The sequence below is a fragment of the Psittacula echo genome (genome assembly GCF_963264785.1).
Source record: "Psittacula echo genome assembly, chromosome: 1".
Taxonomy (NCBI): Eukaryota; Metazoa; Chordata; class Aves; order Psittaciformes; family Psittacidae; genus Psittacula; species Psittacula echo.
Window position 1 is genome coordinate 82,133,145 of NC_137735.1, and position 16,740 is coordinate 82,149,884.

The window sequence follows — 16,740 nt, forward strand, 5'->3', positions numbered from 1 at the left end:
AAGACAAAATTGTCTGTCTAACTAGCTGTAAGCTGTAAAATCTCCTGTTGTTCAAGGTGGCAGGCACAATACTCTTAGTAGTACAAGTGATGTAGCCTGGATTGGGAACTGGGGCATTAAATCTGTGTCTGTTATATATGGTTCCTTTCAGAATAAGGCGGTGGCAGTGGAACAGTTGAATTTATGAAGCATTGTGGTTAAATAGGTAGGTGGAACTCCACCACACTTGATCTGGATTTTTATATGATTGCTGAATATCATCCATGAATAAAAAAGGATGAGGACACCAAAGCTAGTCCCACAAGTCTTAAGTTACTTAAGACAATTGAGTAGTCATTGCTGGAGACTGTTGTATGACATTGGTGGCTGCATTCTGTACCTCCCTTATAATACTTCTTAAAAAGTGATAACAGTGCGTAAGTTCACATTCTAGGACCCTCTGAGCAGTGTTTGCTGTTAAGGCTGTCACAGGCTTGTGCTGCTCTTATAGTGTGGAGTGTTAACTGATGGTTTAAATGCTTTTACAGCTGTTGACTTCTTCAACCACATCAATACACTGTATGAAACCATTATGGACTTCTGCACAGAGAAGTACTGCCCTGTGATGTCTGCTGGCCCAAAGTAAGGTCTTTTTTCACTTGTTAAAAATGCAATTTGCTAGATGATTTTGCATTTGAGAACTCGATACTACCTCAATCAAGTGCCAGAGATAAGATTACTTCTGTGGGGAGGATGTCCTCTCTTATAACATGTGGAGGGAAAAAAACTGGAACCTTTAAGGGAGTGGGGAATGAAAGGTGGTTTTTTAGGGTGGTATTTTTTTGTTGTTGTTTTTCTTAGTCCTGGGAAGTAAACTATTTCCAAACCAATTTTTTCCTGGTGGTTTGTTGTGTTTTTTTTTTCTCAAATGTTAATGAGGGCTTTTTAATTTAAGATCTGAAGTTTTTATTGGCAAATATTCACTTATGGCTTACCAAAATCTTTTTTTAGGTGTTTAAGTGGGTATTGTAGAAATAAATTGGCTACAGATTTTAGTAGTCTGGGTAAGAATCCCCTATCCTGTGCCTCAGTGGGGTTTAGGTTTCACTTTTTGATTCTTGCTTATGCTGTTGTACAGACATCCGTTGTCTCTGTTTTCTCTTGTTCTCCGGCTGCTGAAGTGTCTTCCAAAGAGGAAAATACCTTCATTTCTAAGTGAGTAGCAAGGGAAGGCGCTGCTTCCTTCTAATAAACAATAATGAAACCAAGTCCTCTCCTCCACTTCCTCCTCCTGTTACTGTCTAAAGCTAGTTAATTGCTAGTGGAGAGCTGAGGATGGGCCAAGGCTGCTGCTGGGAAAGCAGGATGGAGAGGACAGGAGCTTTGTGAGGTGGAAGCGGCTTGATGGACCAGGAAAGGCTTTGGCACTACATTCCTGAACTAAAAATGGATGGTGCCAAATGCCGAACCACTGTGGCCAGGCAGACCTGCTGCTGCAGTGTGGTGAGGGGTGAAGTACGAAAGGAGTGCCAGTTCACCAGTATGCAAAAGAACTTGTGCAATACCATAGCCCATTGTCTGCTTTGTGCTTTGGCATGTGGAGCAGACTGTTTATTAGATAAGAGCATGAGAATATTTCTTTACTTTATTTTTTGCCTGCTGAGAAGCAGTTATTTGGACGTGGAGGTTAATTATTAAAGGTTTAGCTGTCTGGTTGCCAGACTATTATTGCTCTCCAAAGAGACTGATAACCAGTGACAGAAATACATGACCTACTCAAATAGTTATGAAGCAGGGTAGAAAAGAGATGCTTGATGCTTGAAGATGCATTCTGACAAGGTTTTTATTAGGTGATCTTGTTCTTTAGTTGGAGTGAGTGTGGCTTGCTTTCGCTTAAGACATGATCCTCAGGGAAGTACTGCTGGAGAACATGTCAGCATAAAACCACTAAGATTTATGGGTTTTTTTTCCGGTTCTTACCTCTGTTTCCTGTTCTTTTCTGGCTCAAGCTATGTTCATTGAGCTTTAGGTGCTCATTGGTGCTTCTAGGCTGAAGGCTGTTGTCTATTCACATCCATTGCTCCATCCTCACCTATTTTGGATAAAAGAGTACGAGTTAGCTGAAACAACTTAAATGAGATTGTTTGAAACAGGTCAGGCAGCTACAGCGTGAATAGGTGGGGAGAACCAAAAGCAGCAAGTGCTCTGTGGCTTTAAAGTCTGATTTTTGTGTTCCATTGGAGAAGTATTTATGACTGATGTCTTACGAAAGGGTTGTAAGGTGCTGGTGCATTCAGAGGTAACTGTTCAGAGTTGTGGCTCAGTCACAATTTTCAGGGTATAACTGACAAACTTGTAGCGGTCTACGGAGAAGTTAAACCAGATGTCCGAAATGAAAGGGTAACAGAGTGGAAGAGTAATGTTCCGTGTATTCATTACTGGGTGCTAGTGGTTTGTCTTCAGAACCCTTTTAAGAGGGGTTGTTTAAGACTGTTGTGAGGAGTGCTGACTTAGCTTTTATCAGGGGGCAAGACATTGAGTAAGTTCAGGATTGGCATAAAGATCAAGAACAGCTCTCCCTCTCCTGCTGTACAGCTCCTTGTCTAACAATTGGAATAAACTATTGGTTTAATTTGTTCCAAAACATGATTATTCAGGGCAATGGTCCATTCTTTTCACTTCAGTAAAGACCAACCATTTCTGACCCAAACAAACCTAGCTGGTTTTTGGAACCTTTCTGGTTCGCACTATTCTTACATCAGTTGCAGGATCACCATCAGTGCAACAGGCATGATGACAAGTTAAGAACCTGCATAGAAGTACCATGTTTATTAATCAGCATTGGGCAATGGGGATTTTCTTTATTTTCCTCCATAGTTCAGTAAGAGCCCAAAGGAGGGACGTAGCTCTGTGTTTTGCAAAGCTGGATGTTGGAATGGGCTGTGTGGTGGAGGCGCTGGTCCTGTGCAGGTTTATACACAGGGATATTTTCTATTGCAAGAAGCACAGTTGGGTTTTCTGTTTATAGGTGGCAAACAACTTGTGTTTATTAGCATAAGAGAATTCACAGTATCACAGTATGTTAGAGATTGGAAGGGACCTCAAAAGATCATCTAGTCCAACCCCCCTGCCGGAGCAGAAACACCTAGATGAGGTTACACAGGAATGTGTCCAGGCAGGTCTTGAATGTCTCCAGAGAAGGAGACTCCACAACCCCCCTGGGCAGCCTGTTCCAGTGTTCCGTCACCCTCACTGAGAAGAAGTTTCTTCTCAAGTTTAAGTGGAACCTCTTGTGTTCCAGTTTGTACCCATTACCCCTTGTCCTATCATTGTTAGCCACTGAGAAGAGCCTGGCTCCATCCTCATGACACTCCCCCTTCATATATTTATATACACTAATAAGGTCACCCCTCAGTCTCCTCTTTTCCAAACTATAGAGACCCAGCTCCCTCAGCCTCTCCTCATAAGGGAGATGCTCCACTCCCTTAATCATCTTTGTCGCCCTGAGCTGGACTCTCTCCAGCAGGTCCCTGTCCTTCTTGAACTGAGGGGCCCAGAACTGGACACAATATTCCAGATGCGGTCTCACCAGGGCAGAGTAGAAGGGAAGGAGGACCTCTCTCGACCTACTGACCACCCCCCTTCTAATACACCCCAGGATGCCATTGGCCTTCTTGGCCACAAGGGCACAGTGTTGGCTCATGGTCATCCTGCCATCCACTACGACCCCCAGGTCCCTCTCCCCTACACTGCTCTCTAACAGGTCGTTTCCCAACCTATACTGGAACCTGGGGTTGTTCCTGCCCAGATGCAGGACTCTACACTTTCCCTTGTTATATTTCATCAAGTTATTCCCTGCCCAACTCTCCAGCCTGTCCAGGTCCCGCTGGATGGCAGCACAGCCTTCTGGCGTGTCAGCCACTCCTCTCAGGATTGTTGGGGATTCTTAGCTTTTCCCCTGCACTTGCTGAAGTGAACTGTGTATTTTTCTTCCTCTACTATCCTTTCCATGGTGATTTGTTTGCCCTTAAGAACCTCTATTGAGCTGTTAGAGGTTTCTAAACATGTATTTTCTGTAGGGAAACTGCATATCACAATAAAGTTCATTAGCTTCTGTCACCAAAATGGTAGGTGTCTGCTCACAGGCTTGAGCTAGAAATGTGATTTGCACCCTTCATTTCCTGTAGCAGTTCAGATTATTCTAACTGGGGGAAATCTTTCTCTGTGTGGTTTTCATTTTTACTTTAGAGCTTGTTAAAGGGTCCTTTTCTGACATTCCTTCCTCTAAAAAATACAGAGTTAACCCATAGTGTTGGGGGGTGGGGAGAGAAGGAGGCTTCTTAGGGATATGTGCTATTTGGGTGAGATTTTTAGTGTGCAGTTTAGTTTGTTGTCTCAGACTGAACGTGGCACCTCAGCCGAGTTTTGATACCTGTCCTATCAGTATCAGTATTAGGTAGTGCTGGGTGGTGAGGAATACTGACACGCTGTGGTCTGTTTAGTTTGCATTGAAATTTTGCATGTTTGAGATGCAATTTGAAAATGTTTCCAGAGCCTCTGATTTGTTGCTGTTAGAAAAATGGGAACTTTTTAATACCATTGTGAGCAGCATGCTCGTGATCACTTGTAAAATTGTTTATCATGACAGTGTTCTCCCAGGTACTGTTCTGAAAAAACTGAATGGGTTAAACAAAACCAGGAGCCAGATTTAGCAGATAGGGTGAGGCTTTGAATAATATGAGGTGTGTGATCTTTAAAATGGAAGACCTTCTGCAGTGTCCACACAGTACTAACTGGAGATAGCAAGGGAAGGTGGTTGCAGCCCGGTGGGTAAAGTTTCACGTTAGAGATCAGCCAAGTGCCTTGACCGATTTGAGCCCTGGAGATGAGCTTTTATGTGTGTGAGATCTCATGTAATTACTTGATGTTTCACTTCAACAGGTTGTAATGGTTTTCTCCTGGAGGGGGGAAAGCTTTAGAAGAGACTAAGTAGCTATTGGCCATCCAGGACTTGGAAACCTACTCATACAGCACCTTTTGGCATACAGGGATGCAGGTTTGGCCTCAGGCTGCCATGTGCATTTTGGGAGGGTTGCAACCAAGGGTGAATGAGTTGTGCTGTAAAGGACAAAGTTTTTGAAGGCCGTCACAGACTGCAGAAGAGGATCTGGCTAAGGCAGGATTGCAGTGGGGAGATGTGGCACAGAGCAGCTGCAGGTGACTCAGGAGCACTTGGACCTTAGTTTCAAGGAAGGGCTGTGGGAGGGTGTGGGGTTACGGGGAGCAGGAAGAGCAGCCTTCCAGGCTTGATGTGCATGATTCAGTTGTGTTAAGAAATGTCTTCTTGTTGTCTCAACCCAGATATGAGTACCACTGGGCAGATGGGACCAACATAAAGAAACCAATTAAGTGCTCTGCACCAAAGTACACTGATTACCTGATGACTTAGGTCCAGGATCAGCTGGATGATGAAATGCTATTTCCTCCTAAAATAGGTAAGGTAAATAAGTTAAATGGAACAGTGTGTTTGAATTACAGTTGTACAGCAATATTCAAGTCTTACAGCATTGAAAGGCCTCATATATGACTGCAGGGCAAGTTTAAAAGATTACATTACATATATAAAGGCACTTTCACCACTTAAGATGAAAATGATATGGTAGTATATGAACTCTGAACCATGTGTTAATACTCCTATTAAATATTTATCATAATTCTCAATGCAGGAAGTACTGTTTCCAATTTAATAACTGACTGTGTTGATCAAATCTGTTGGTTTTTCATTTTGAACATTAGATTTTTACCTTATAAATAAACATATAACCAGTAATTGGTACAAATTGGCAGTTTTCTGATTCAGGGAAGATGTTTGGTCCTTACAAGGAATTCCTCCTAGGTCTTACCTCCTAGGTCTCCTCCATCTTTGATCTTAAGTTAATGATTTATTTTCTTTTCAAGTGAAGATGAAAGATATACGTTTTTAAGAGGTTTCTTTCAGAAAAGCAGGGGGAAAATAATGATCAGCCACCAGTTTGGAAACAATAACAAGAAGAAAACCCTGCTTCTAGAGGCATGAAGGACTGTTCCAAAGCTCCTAACTGGCAGATTTCCAGTGCAAGATTACCCTTAGGTTTATGCTAATAGCAGACTGGCAGAAAATGCTGCAGTGGTGAAGCCTGGACTCTAAAAGCCTCCTACCAAATAACTTCTGTCTGAATAAGACTTCTCACCAGAGCTGCACATATAAAATCCTGTATGTATGTCTTTCTCCTCATCCTTGTTGCAGGAATTCAGCCTTATTGATAGAAGAGAACTTGCACCTCTTCAAGAACTGATTGAAAAGCACACCTCTAAGGACAGATAAAAGGAAGAGGATTTCTTGAAGTCACATGCTTCTTTAAGAAAGCGTGTGGTATTTGGGTTTGCTCATTTGGTTTTTAAAACAAACAAAACAACCCCCCTAAAATGTTGCTTCAAACAGCCAAATCCACTTTCTGTGCCTTAATTAGGGGAAATCTTTTCTCTGTTAGTGACACGTAGTAAATAGCTTTTTTTTTTTTTTCCATTTTATTTTTCATTGCTGTTATTCATTGTGGAATTTTAGCAAGTGCTGAGTGTTTATAAAGGAAAGATGCTTGGCTGGGGGATTGACTCAGCTGGTGGATGGGTTCTGCATTGTGTCAGTGGTAGCCCATTCTCATGAAGGCCCTAAAAGACTTGCTTACATTCTCTAAGTGTCTTGGCTGACTCACTTCTGAGGTGCAAAGCACATACAATACTCAACATTGCTGGAAACAGAAAATATGAACTAACACCCAGGACACTTACTTGTTTTAAGGAAAAATATATATGCTTACACTAAAAAAAAAAAAGGCCATAACTTGCTGAAATCAATGATCTCCAGCTTTTAATACAAATAGTTGTCTTATTTTTTTAGACATTAACATATAATTTTTCAAAAGTAGATATTTCTTATAAAGAAAAGCAATGGTGAAGTTCTGGTTGCTAAAGAGGAATGATGAAAGTGTGTCAAAGTGACAGAGAACCTGTGCTTAGCAAGTAGTTACACGTCTTGCCATTGTTTTGGGCTTTCCATAGTTGCTTTTATTGTTTTAACAGGGAAGCATCAACTTGGGTCTGCCACTTTGGTGAAGTTTCCTTGCATTTGCCAAATGAACAGGTACTTTGCACAGATACACTTAGGGAAAATAGTTAATAGACCGTAGACCATGTTGCCAAAGGCTCTGTCCAGCCTGTCCTTGAACACTACCAGGTACCTTTTCTCCTTCTTCCCCCCTTTTCTTTCTCCCCAAAGCCTGTTAAAACCCTGCCAGCCACAGCATTTCAGGTTTCCTACCCCCATACGACTCCCTCTGCCTTCACTCACGCCTGTAGCTGTAAGTCATCTCTTGGCAGCACCTGGTGAGTGGTTTGTGCCATTGGCTTAAAGAAGTGGTGGAAAATCTCACATTTGATGTTACTTCACATGTCTTGGGGCTGGGGGTGTTTGAGGGACCGTGCCAGGAGTCACTCGTACACGGGTTTACACCACAGTGCGTGCTGCTCACGTACTCGCAACCTGCGAGTACCCCCTTCTATAGATAGGAGGGTTTTTCCCTGTTGAACTTGGACCCTCAGGAACCACGATAGCGCTATGCTGGGATGGTACTCCGGGAAGCACACTGTCAAGTGCAAGCTCAGTGGGTGTTTGGGAGTTTTAAGTGCGTCGGTCCCTCTTAAACCCAACCTGCATGGGACTTCTGACACGTTTCTGCAAGCTTCTGACACCGTTGCACCATCCACTCTCCTTCCAGCACCTCCCACCCCCGCTGCGCTCACTGGCCTCTGAGGGAAGCACCGCCTCCCGGCCGGGGGAACATCCCGTATGCTCCCTCCCTCCCTCCCTCCGCTGGGGCGGGGCCGGCGCCCTCCCATCGATGCACTCCACTTCTGCTGCGGATCCGCAGCGCTGGGCTCGACTGCCCGTCCTGGCGGGGGTACGGCACCCGTACGCGGCGCCGCGTAACGCTCCTCGAGCCTGTCGCGCGCCAGATTCGAGCGCGGCGGCCGTTATTTCCGTTGGCGGCTTGGCGCGCCGCTGTCCCCTCACGCCGCTGGTGGCTGCCATGGCCACTCCTCCCAAGCGCGGACGGCTGGAGGGACAGGATCAAGAAGATCGCGGTAGAGGGCAACATCGATGAGTCTCGCCCGCCGCCATCCCTCTCTCCTTTCTCCCTCCTTATCGGGCTCTTCTTCGCCTTTACTCTGCGAAAAAGGCGTTTCATGAAGTAATGAGGTGTGAGTTAGGCCGGCGGGGTGTGTTGTGCTGACAAGCCCGCCGGTAACGTTGATAACTTTGTGTTGGCAACGTAGGAAGTAACGAATTGATGCTGTAAAAATGGCGGGATGGTGAGGCGGAGGGAGAAGGGGGGAGCTTTCCACTTCAGGTTTTAATTTATGCACCTCATTAAAAATGCTTCTGAGTCTTGAGTGAGGCTTCTTTCACAGCTTTCTAAGCTGTAGAGTGGAACACAGGTGTCGGTGCAGGCTGTCAGGTGAAACTTGTCATGTTCAGGCTGCCTAATGAGTAGAAGCCCGTTGTGAAGAGCAGCAGTAAGGGACTGTTTATAATAAGACACTCTGGTCTGGGGTTTTGAGGGTCCTTGTTTTGGGTTTTCTTTTTTTCGTCTTTTTTTTTTTTTTTTTTTCTTGATTTGGTTTATTTGCTTGTTTTTTCCTGGCAAGAGGGTGTGCTTAAAATCGAGGACCCGATTTGCAGGGCTATCAGCTCATTTACTGATCCACACTGTGGCAATCGATAGCGCCAACTCATGGCCTTTGTCAGTTTCGAGTGTCTCTCTTTGAAATTTCCTGAGCTTTTTATTTTTCAGTTGATGGCAGATTAATGACTTCCGTGCTGAAGGAAGTGACTGGTAACGCACCTTGGTGTCTCTATTTGAGAAACCATCACTTTTGCTCGGTGTTTCTTTCAATATTGCTTGCTTTTCTTTGTGGAGTTTGTTTTAGCTTCCTAAAATAACTTGGAAGGCTGTAACTCTATGCCTGAGACAAGACCACTCAGTATCCTTAAGAAACTTAGGACTTGGTGTTTTAATTGCAAATGCAACTTTTTATAACACAGATAATTGAGCTGGGCTGAGACATCTTGTCATTGTTGTTTTGTTGTTGAATTGGCTGTTGGTGTTGTATGAAACAAAAAAGAAAAACCCGATGCTCGCTGAATTGGTGATCTGTGTTACTGGATGGTCTCTGATGCTTGACATCCAGTCAGAAGTACATGAGTGTGGGAGACTTCCTTATGGGACTTGAAACTGGAGTTCCATAGTGGTTAAATAATGCCACTCTTCCTTGTGAAAATGTTTTAACGGCCACTCTTCTTGGATGCTTTTTCTACAGCTGCAGGGAAATCGACGTTTGTGGAGATTCTCAAACAAGCTGATAAGGAATGGGAAGTTGTTCCTGAGCCTGTAGCAAGATGGTGCAATGTTCAGCCCAACTCTGAAGAGGATTGTGAGGTATGACACAAGAAACTGAGGTTTCTTTCCAAAAACTTATTAAAACAAAAAAAAACCCCAAACCCCAGTCACATGTTCTTCTAATTTCAGAAGACGAGTACATGTGATAGGCAATGTCTGTTAGAAAATGTATGTGATAGCAACGTTTTTCCTGATTCTTATCTTGGTATTTGAGTTCCTCTCTTACAGTTTGCTTGGTGAATTGTAGAATGAGTGTTACTCATCATCAGGATGTAAATTATAAAAGCTATAAAAGTCTGTTCTGTTTTATGTATAAAAGCAGGGGGTGGAAAAAAGAGAGGACTAAAGTTACTTTTATCAACTGTGAATGAGCAGAGGGACTCTCTGCTCCAAGTGCCCTGGAAGGTGTCCCTTAAAATGTCTAGGAAATAATGAACTACTGCTAAATGGTTTATAGTGATGTTTTTTCAGTCAGGTACTTGTAATGCTGTTGGCAATCCAGCTCCTACTGAGTGGCCACAATCCTGGCTGTGTGGAGCTTTTGTGGACCTGTAGAAGAGTTTTCTTTTGGCAAAAAGTACAGTGTGTTTTGGTGAAGTAAATGGAAGCTTTTAATGGAGGTGTGACATTCTGTGATGTGGGGTATCCCATTGACAGCTGGGATCAGCTCTCCCAGCTCTGTTCCTCCCAGCTTCTTGCCTGCCCCAGCCTGCTTGCTGGAAGGCAGAGTGGGAAACTGAGAAAGCTTTGAGGCTGTGCAATAGCCAAAACACTGGTGGGTTACTGCTGCTCTTTTGGCCGCAAACACAAACCACATCCCTTTATGGGCTGTTAAGAGGAAGGCTGACTCCATCCCAGTCAGGTCCAGCAAGTGTAACATAAAATTTCAAATCCATCACAGTCATCCCTGAAGTTGGACTTATTAAATTGCTGTTTTCTCCTCTTACTAGATGAAAAACCAAAATAAGCCCAGCTTTAAGCTCATACTTGTCAGAATAAAAGGAACATGGATTTTTCTACCATATTGTTGATTTTTTTGTACCGATAGGATATTGTTCTTTTATTAAAGCTTGTAATTGGTGACCAAAGTGGTTTGGTAATTTAACACTTTGGCACTGTGAATTGCAGAGAGCTGATTATTCTGCTCGGCACCGTAGAAGGAATAATGTTTCTGACATTTATGCCTTGTATTACAAAGAGGTTGAGAAGCAAATTAAGCAGCTATAAACCTGATATGAAGGCTGTACAGCTTCAGTGTTGTAGAGCTATTCTGTCACATTCATCATCCACCTTCTCCACTTAAGGGGTCTCTGTTGACAACCAGGAGCTGACCACATCACAGAAGAGTGGCAGAAATGTGCTTTGAATGATGTATGAGAAGCCAGAGAGGTGGTCATTCACTTTCCAGACATATGCGTGCCTGAGCAGGATCTGGGCTGAGCTGAGATCCCTCAATGGCAAGCTCAGGAAGGCAGAGAATCCTGTCGTCTTCTTCGAGCGATCTGTCTACAGTGACAGGGACATTAGACTGGGGTCCTTTGAGCGAAGATCAAAATTCTCCTAAGTAAAATAACTGGGTAGAGGGTTTGTAGTTTTGTTGTATATCATCAATTAACAGGGTTTGTAGTTTCTTTGTGCGTAGGTTTTTTATGCGTTGTGCATGCGTGTTTCCCTTCAAAGAAAGGAGAGGAACAGGCATCAAGAAGAGTCACAAGCTATTTCTTCCTTTGTCACTTAGCCTTGTTTTCTTTTATGGTCCTTGATTACAGGTATGGCTATTTCCTAGTGCTGTACCCTGTTTCTGGGTTCAAAAGGTTAGATTTGATAATTAAGAAAGTTAGATTTGATATCTGAGCTGCCGGTGTTACTGCTTCTTGAGGACACATCTCTGGCCAGCTGCAGTGGACATAGAGAATGAGGATACCAGCTGTTTATTTCTACTCTAAGTATACCTCAAAGAAGTTGCAGAATTACTATGCTCAGCTTCTTTTCTACTTACAGTGCAGTACTTGAGGCAAACAAAGCGAGAACTGTGTTCAAGCTAACTTCTGTTTCCATAACTACTTTGTGTTCACAGGTACATCTTTGCGGCTAATTTATACGAGTCCGATTGCATGGATGAAACTGAGTGGACTGTTTACCAAGACTGGCACAACTGGATGAATCAGCAGTTTGGTCAGAGGCTGGCAATGAATGGCATCATTTATCTCAGAGCCACTCCTGAGGTGTGACCTCACAGAGAATGCGAGTGCATGTTTTGTGCCTTGTCTGTAAAATTTGGTCTGTCTTTATGCTTCCAAAGTATTTTTTAAGTATAGGGTTTAACTATAATTTTAGACCTTTTTTATGATAACAGAATAGTGTGCTTGCAGTCAACTCCAATAAGGTCACAGTTGTGTGTCACTGTGTCTTTGTTTTAGGAGATGCTTTGGCTGTTACAGGCAAAGAAACAGTTGAAAAATGCTTGTTGAAATGTGATATTCTTAAAATCTCGAGCTAACTCTATCTTTTCCTGTAACAGTCCTAATGATTTCAGTTCAGGTTGCAGTATTCCCCTGAAGGCTCCAATGCTTGAGTTATGACTAATCAGTCTGGAAACACTTAAAGAAAAGAATGTTCTTTCAAATGTAGCCTATGTATTTTTTAATAAAATGTGATGATAATGTTTTTCTAATTATAAAAACAGAATATATGGCAAGAGCAAACCGGAAAATACCACTGGAATTGAAAACTACAGTTTCTCTGAGGGCTTTTTTGCTAGGCTTGCTATTTAGGGCTCTTTTTCTTTTCTCTTCCCCCTCCCCCCCCCCCCAAGTCAAGAACCTATATTTAAATCGGAAAGTACAACAGTTTTAAACAGTTTTGATTGACATCTTATTGAGGCTCTGTATGTGTTCAGGACAGGAACAAATGATTAACTACATGGGAAAACCGGGTTTCTAAGAGCCAGAAATATATACAGAGATTTTGAAATGCATGTCTGTGCTCTTTTCATGCAATACATGGGTACCCCTTCTTTTAATAAAGAGCTTATTTGAGACTTTCCTTGTAGTGGAGAAATAACATGATACATTTCCTTGGGTCCTCCTTTGATTTAGTGTGTAGTCTGTGGGCTCCATCAGCTGAACATGGTATGTTGTTTCTATGCTAGTAAGATAGTTAGCAAGTTGAATATTCATCTTTGGCAGTGGCATTTTGAGCTCAGTAGGAAGGGTTGGCAAAAGAAACTTCAGCAAACTATACTTTCTCTGTAGGTGTTCAGAAACTAATTTTTTTTTAAATAATTTTTAATTTTTATATTTTGCCTTCCGAAATGCTTAAATAGGATTTACTTGCGTGGAAGAGATGAAGAGCAAGAAATTCCCATAGAATATCTGGAGAAGCTTCACCACAAACATGAAAGTTGACTGCAGCATAGGACACTGCGGTAGGGTTTGTTTAATGGTTACTTAAAGATGTACTGATCCTTGTAAGGATATTTAATAATGTTTTTTCAACCAGTGAAAGTTGAGCTTTTCCTATGATATGCAAATTTAAACTCCAGGAATGTTTCTGTCTGTAGTTCTTTAGTAGTACTGGCTTGACAGCATGTTAATTATCACTAGGACACTCAATGTGCCTTGAGTTCTCTTCATGTAGAGCTCTGAATAGCAGAGGATTCAGCTGAGCTAATTCAATATGTAGTTGAATGTAACTTTAGGTGCTGGGAAGAGAATGTTTGAGAATCAGTAATGTATCCTAGGTGCCACTGTAAATTCAGGCTGCTTTATATTCAGAGTTCGTGGCTGTAGATTATATGTGCAGTTGTCATTGGGTTCTTGACCAGGAAAATGCTGACAGAGACTTGAATGGTGGATGCTTGTTTTAAGCTACTAACATTTTCTATGTTCCTATCCCAATACAGAATGGATTTTGAGTATCTCCAGGAAATACCCATTTTAATGTTAGATGTTAATGAAGACTTCAAAAGCAAAAAGGACAGATATGATCACGTGACTGAAAAGGTAAGATTTCATAAGCAGAACAAACTGATGAGTGAGGTTTATTGCCAGCATGTCGAAAGAAATTCAGGATAGTTCTTGTATGTGTAGCACTGTTTGAAGTCAGACTAGACTTAGAACCCGTGGCTCTTCATGGTATTTCCTACATAAAATTTCACTGAAAAAAGAAAAAAAGGAAAAAATGAAGGGAAAGAAATGTTCCAGGCATATTAGGCATATTTGAGAAGACTTTGATTAGTAGCTTTGTTTGTAAATGTAATTTCTAATTTAAATGTCTGTTAGCTGTTTGAAAGTCTTCTTTGGGTTAGGTGTGCAAGTGTCTCAACTACAGGACTAGTGAAAAAAAGAATTTTGGTGCCTTGGACTGTGAAAATACAGTACAAAACCAGTACAAGGGAAAACTGAAGGATGAGTGAGCCAGTGGAAAATGATTTTAGGTTCTGTAGATCTCTCTAGCTAAACAAAGGAGAGTATGGGCTGCCCCCATCCTGGTTCACTTGTCACAGCAAAGGGCAATCCAGCTGTGCAGACAGGGATCCTTTGCTCTAAAAATACACTTCAGTGTATAACCATCCATCTAAAATATTTAAGTCATGGAGTTATATACAGATACTGAACAGTCTTACAGCCTGCTACAATATTTTTACCCTTCTTTATTAAATTGGCACTATCATGAACGTTTTTCCCTTCAGTTGTGTTCATGAAAGTGTTAGTCAAAATCCTCAAAAGCAGGATCTGAAACATGAGGCAGTACTTTTCAAATGTAGCTTTGTACGTTCATTTCAGACTTAATGCAGAATATTCATCAGAAGCATTTCTTAGTTTTATTTGAAGGCATGGAAAAAATACTGTTTATTTGATATAAAAAGAGTTCAAGTTTAGGTTTCTGCTTGCATTAAGAAGATGTAATCCTTAGCATGAAAGGTGTAATGGATATTTTAAAGCTAGGCCAAACAATCAGCATTTTAGCTGTTTTGGTTTTTGGTATTTGAACCTTGGGATTCAGCTGAGGACAACTTGACTTTTATTTGAGTAGTCGCAATGAGTTACAGACCTTAGCAATGGTATGTGCACATATTTCTGCTCTTTGGAAATAAATCGTTTACCTCACAAGAAGAGCAGCTTTATCCTTTCATCTCAGTTGATCCTCTGAGAACTGTTCATCTGATTAAAACCAGTCTTCACGGTATTTGCTCTTTTAAAGCTTGATACTTGACAGAATAACTGGACATCGCAGCTGTTGAGTGAAAATGCTTCACATCTGCACTACAGGCATCTATGTAGGGACTTCAGAGGAGTTTACTTGTGCAGGGCTGTCAGGTTATCTGGGAACAGCCTAAGCCCTTTTTTGGCATTTCGAAGTGGAGTCCCAGAACTGCTACAGTCTTCATGAGGCTGGGTGCTTGGGCCTTCGGTGTATGCTTATGTTCAGTGGGGACCCAAAACCTGTGTTCTTCCTTCTCATCTCTGTTGTGATGCTTGCATGCAGAGAGCTATCCTGAAACTATGCCTAGTGCTAAGGTTCATTGTGCACTACTGCTGTTGGTCCTTCCTGAAGCGGAGGAGGGCTTTTGCATAGTACCTCCCCAATTAGAGTGCTGGCACAGTTATGTCTTTCCTTCTCTCCAGGAAGAGATTTTGACCTAATTTTTTTCTGCCTCCTTGAGCCCTCATCTAGGAAAGGAAGGGTCACAGGTGGAGAACATGATTGAAGATCTGTTTCTATTTCACATGAAGAATTTGGACAAAATGGTTACAGATGTGTTCTGTGTATGAGAGCTTCTGCCAAAGGAATAATACCACATTCTCTAGTAACATTGTTGATTCCTTTCTAGGCAGTAGTGGAGCTTGAGGGGACAGAGGAAAATGCTTGCTGTTCAGGCTGTATTGCAGCTTAGTTGCTAGGATGCTCTTGAAACTGGAGATGGAAGTTGTATGCTCATGCCCTGTATTCCTTGGGTCTTATATTTTAAAAAAGGTGGCCTGGCCCTTGCTGCCCTGAGGCTTTAAAGGGAGGAGGGATTACTCTTTTACTTTTGGGGAGGGGCACAAGGCAGAACGCAGACATATGGCAAGAAGTGTGTTCTCAGCATGTTGTCTTCCTGCCACCTTTGATGGTGACCTGAATTTAAGATGTTGTCTAAAGTGACCACACTTAGGAGCGTAATGGTAGCATGCTGCCTGGTTTGGATCCAGTTCTCATGCCATTGCATGGATTATTTGAGGTGCTGTGCTGTCTTGGTACTCTCTGTGGGGTCAGGGATTTCCTACTCTGGGTTCTAGATAGCTTTCTATGGGCCACTATTGATTTTTAGGTAGCTGTAGACATTTGAGCCACTCTTCAAATACTGGAAGTGGAGTTCAGCAGTACCTGAACTCTTTATGGCTGTTCTACAGTATAAAATTTTTTTCAGAAACTATGGTTTTGCTGGGTAATGTTTTCTTATTTACATGCCATCCTCAAATTCCAAGGAACGTAGTAATTAGATATGTTGGGTTGTTCATTGACATGAAATGTGAGCAGTTTTATGGCAGTGGGTGTGACTTAGTGTTTTCCAAATGCCAGTGTTTTGAGATAGTCATTATTCTCCTTGTGTTTAGGTTAGACCTGCTTTTAAGATAAATCATTTGCAATGTTGGGCCATAGTTTAGGACCACAGGAGGAATGAGCATTGTTCCACTGAGTGTGTCTCTGCACCTGAACTGAAAAGCTCTTGATGGACAAGAAATGGCATAGCTGAGCCAAAGATTGTTTTTCCCAGTTCCTGTTTCTGTAGGTTGTAGTAAAGCATAAAGCACTGGGAAGGTAAATGTAGTTGCTGTATGTTTCTGTTGATGAATACTTAGTTTGCTTGACCATGTTTATTTCTTTTTGCAGGTCAAAGAATTTTTGAGCATGTTATAATCGTCTTTGAAGCACAGAAAGAATCAAGCTATTCCAAACATCTGCACGATCAAAGTCTGAGTGCAGCCTCTGCTTTTATAGAAGGCCTCTGGAGAGGCAGGACTCAATCCTGTTGATGTAATTATGAGGAACAAACAAGCTTTGTGAATAGGAAATTATTAAATAAATCACTGTTTAGTGAAGGTCTGTTCAGTATTATATGAAGAAACACACGCAAGTTCTGAAGATACTCTAATTCCAAGAGTTCCCAAATGAGTTCTCAGTAGCTATTTAATGTTCAAGAAGGTAGTGGGTTTTTAGATCTCTTGATTGAGTTTTCAGTGGAATTGACTGGTAATGGACGTCTCATTGTTCTGAG

General features: G+C 42.0%; 1 pseudogene across 1 annotated transcript; it reads left to right on the top strand.

The window, feature by feature from the left end:
- Positions 1–8,105: 8,105 nt before the first annotated feature.
- Positions 8,106–16,382, top strand: LOC308225177 (deoxycytidine kinase-like; annotated as a pseudogene). Its single transcript has 7 exons — positions 8,106–8,176; positions 9,397–9,515; positions 10,801–11,009; positions 11,554–11,701; positions 12,788–12,903; positions 13,381–13,480; positions 16,356–16,382. The product of its transcript is annotated as a deoxycytidine kinase-like (transcript).
- Positions 16,383–16,740: the final 358 nt, after the last annotated feature.